Raw genomic sequence first — 4,529 nt, forward strand, 5'->3', positions numbered from 1 at the left:
TGTACAGTGTTTATTAACGTCAAGCAGAGGACACACAAATCCATTTCTGCCTGTGCTTGATATAGAACCTGAGAGACGGAGGAGGTGTGCATGTGTGTGTGGACGTGCGTGTGTCTGTGTATGAGTGCATTTGAGGGTCACTTATACCCAACACATTTCATAAACCAACTACCTCTTCGTAGCTTTAGGAATGGGGAGTGCCTTTTTAGAGCCTTTTCAGTTGATGGAGGGTGCAAAAAAAAGTTGTGGATTTGCCAGGGTTAGTCTTATAGTGCCCCCCAGTGGGCGAAGGAAAACACAAATATTCTAATCTAGAAATGTGCTCATCTTAATCTCGCTAACTGAATCAATGAAACCAAGAGAGGGCAGCAGCATACCTTCTGATACACTACATGACCAAAAGTATGTGGACATCTGCTCATCGAACATCTCATTGCAAAGTCATGGGCATTGATATGGAGTTGGTCCTCCATTTTCTGCTTTAACAGCCTTCTCTCCTCTGGGAAGGCTTTCCACTACATGTTGCAACCAGTGGGAGGAGCTATAGGGGAACTTGCTCATTGTAATGGCTGGAATGGAATGAATGGAACGGTATCAAACACATCAAACATATGGAAACCAAATATTTGGCTCTGTTGCATTAATTCCATTCCAGCCATTAGAATGAGCCCTTCCTCTTATAGCTCCTCCCACCAGTCTCCACTGGTTGGACCATTGCTGCGCGGACTGGCTTCCATTCAGTCACAAGAGCATTAGTGAGGTCGGGCACTGATGTTGGGCGATGAGGCCAATTCCTCCCAAAGGTGTTCGATGGGGTTGAGGTCAGGGCTCTGTGCAGGCCAGTCAAGTTCTTCCACACCGATCTCGACAAACCTTTTCTGTATGGACCTCGCTTTATGCATGGGGGCATTGTCATGCTGAAACAGGAAAGGTACTTCCCCAAACTGTTGCCACAAAGTTGGAAGCACAGAATTTTCTAGAATGTCATTGTATGCTGTAGCGTTAAGTTTTCCTTTCACTGGAACTAAGGGGCCTAGCCCGAACCATGAAAAACAGCCCCAGACCATTATTCCTCCTCCACCAAACATTACAGTTGGCACTATGCATTCGGGCAGGTAGAGTTTTCCTGGCATCCGCCAAACCCACATTCGTCCGTCAGACTGCCAGATGGTGAAGCGTTATTCATCACTCCAGAGAACGCGTTTCCACTGCTCCAGAGTCCAATGCCGGCGTGCTTTACACCACTCCAGCCGACGCTTGGCATTGCACATGGTGATCTTAGGCTTGTGTATGGCTGCTCAACCATAGAAACCCATTTCATGAAGCTCTCGATGAACAGTTCTTGTGCTGACGCTGCTTCCAGAGGCAGTTTGGCAGAGGCATGTGGCACCCTATGACAGTGCCACATTGAAAGTCACTGAGCTCTTCAGTATGGGCCATTTTACTGCCAATGTTTGTCTATGGAGTTTGCATGGCTGTGTGCTCAATTTTATACAACGGGTGTGGCTGAAATAGACAAATTCACTCATTTGAAGGGGTGTCCACATACTTTTGTATATATAGTGTAGAATAATACCACCATCATATTATGATGGGTCAGTGCAGCTTCATTAGGAGTGGGGGATTAGCTAAGAACAGAGGCTCTTACTTGCACTGCACATTGATGACAGAAGCAGACCTACAGCTCTGGGACTCATTGGTATCATGGCATCCCCATTCCCTTCATCTTTCTAGCAACTAGAGTTCTTGATTGAAACAATAACAAAGTGTTTTCTCCTCCCCTGTTTCGCTAAAAAGCCATGGATGGGGATGATGTAACCACTCTCACATTCATAGACAGAGCTATGGCTAACCATCCATGATATGAAATATATAGTTATAACCATGTTTCAAGGCTGCACAGTGTTTCGTTAACATTTATGTTGTTCACAAACATTGGAGTAAAACAAGCTTATATATTGTGTTCTAATGGGGTCCGACTGTTGAACTAAGCTTGTGAGGCATTTCTAAGTTATATTCTTCAAGAATCAATGGGTATATATCATTAATTTATAAGTCCAAAAATTGATGTAGCAACTAAGGATTCTAGCTTCAAGACAACCTTACCCAATTTCTGCTGTCTGTATAGAAACATAACCCCACCATCCCTATATGAAGTTGTCTGTTCAAGCTGATGGCAGAGTGCCTGGGCCCATCCTGTCCTCCTGTCCTGTCCACAGCACCACCCACAGAGGTCAGATGTTCTTGCCCTAAAGAGTGCCCCCCACCTCCCCAGCCTCAGCAGCACTTACAGGGTCTGACAGATTCCCTCCTCACCCCCTGGGGCACTGCTCTCGCTCCGTTACGATTCGAGTGGCCCCCCTCTCTCCTGTCCTCACTACCGAGCCACAAGAGAACATAAGTCAGCCAGCAAAGATTTCTGACATATGATCCGACATCTGTTTTGTCACCAACAGCTGACCTGTCATAAGACCTTTGTAGGGTGGAGGCAGGGGGAGTGGAGGGGGGAGTGGAGTGGGGAGGCAGGGGTAGGTTAAAGGAGAGAGGGCCTTGTTTTCAATGGCCCTTCAGCAAGAGGGTTGAGGGGTTTATTTTGAATCTAGCTGCCTAGCTGTATGCGATTATAAACTGAATGACTGCTGCCATAGGAGTGTGGTTCTATAATCTATCATAATACCATAAGCCAGCCAGTGGATCTACAGACTTTGACCCCTCGCAGGTGCATAATAAGCACCATTCACTCCACTGCACATTCTCTGCTCGCTCTTTGTGTGTGTGTGTTGGTTCTCCTAATTCACACCCGCCCCACCCGGGCATATGTTTACCCCCTGCAACAAACAAAGCATCATATTCATCTCTCAGGAGTTGAGAGGTAGCTTAGCTTAGCCTGACCTTTAGCCAGTTAACTAATTGACAGCTCAACGGGTGGTTGCATAACAACTTATATCCTAACTAACAGTTTCTTAATATTGGCATAAAGAAGGAAATGTTGGCTACTGGGCATTTCCATGTAAAAGGACCCATGAGCACCAACAGGTTAAATTCCTATGAGCATGTCAAATCTGGTGTCAAATGAAAGCTAAGAGTCTATATTTCTGAGAAATTAAGGCATACATACATTTTTCAACCATTTTCTATACTAAATATTAGGAATAAGCAAAGGCTTTGAATTCTGGCCAAATAGATGGAAAAGGGGTCTTAGAAAACATCTAGCAGAAAAAGTCTTACAGGGTATCAGAAATACATCAAAACACAACAACGTTGAAGGAAAGACCCGTGCCAGCTGATATCAACATTTACAGTGCATTCAGAAAGGATTCAGACCCCATTTTGTTACATTGCAGCCTTATTCTAATAGAAAAAAAGTATTAAATACATGTTTTTCCTCTTCAATCTACACACAATACCCCATAATGACACAGTGAAACTTTTTTTTTTTTTTTTGCAAATGTATTAAAAATAAAAAACATAAATATCTTATTTACATAAATATTCAGACCCTTTGCTATGAGACTCGAAATTGAACTCAGGTGAATCCTGTTTCCATTGATCATACTTGAGATGTTTCTACAACTTGATTGGAGTCCACCTGTGGTAAATTCAATTGATTGGACATGATTTGGAAAGGCACATACCTGTCTATATAAGGTCCCATAGTTGACAGTGTATGTCAGAGCAAAAACCAAGCCATGAGGTCGAAGGAATTGTACGTAGAGCTCAGAGACAGGATTGTGTCGAGGCACAGATCAAATTTCTGCAGCATTGAAGGTCCCCAAGAACACAGTGGCCTCCATCATTCTTAAATGGAAGAAGTGTGGAACCACCAAGACTCTTTCTAGAGCTGCCCGGCCAAACTGAGCAATCGGGGGAGAAGGGCCTTGGTTAAGGAGTTGACCAAGAAACCAATGGTCACTCTGACAGAGCTCCAGAGTTCCTCTGTGGAGATGGGAGAACCTTCCAGAAGGACAACCATCTCTGCAGAACTCCACCAATCAGGCCTTTATGGTAGTGGCCAGATGGAAGCCACTCCTCAGTAAAATGCACATGACAGCCCGCTTTGAGTTTTCCAAAAGGCACTTAAAGACTCTCAGACCATGAGAAACAAGATGAAACCAAGATTGAACACTTTGGCCTTAATGCCAAGCATCACGTCTGGAGGAAACCTGGCACCATCCCTACGGTGAAGTATGGTGGTGGCAGCATCATACTTTGGGGATATTTTTCAGCGGCAGGGCCTGCGAGACTAGTCAGGATCGAGGGAAAGATGAATGGAGCAAAGTACAGAGAGATCCTTGATGAAAACTTGCTCCAGAGCACTCAGGACCTCAGACTGGGGCGAAGGTTCACCTTCCAACACGACAATGACCCTAAGCACACAGCAAAGACAACGCAGGAATGGCTTTGGGACAAGTCTCTTAAGGTCCTTGAGTGGCCCAGCCAGAGTCCGGACTTGAACCTGATCAAACATCTCTGGAAAGACCTGAAAATAGCTGTGCGGCGACTCTCCCCATCCAACCTGACAGAGCTTG

Source organism: Salvelinus namaycush, chromosome 24 (genome assembly GCF_016432855.1).
Source record: "Salvelinus namaycush isolate Seneca chromosome 24, SaNama_1.0, whole genome shotgun sequence".
NCBI classification, from domain to species: domain Eukaryota; kingdom Metazoa; phylum Chordata; class Actinopteri; order Salmoniformes; family Salmonidae; genus Salvelinus; species Salvelinus namaycush.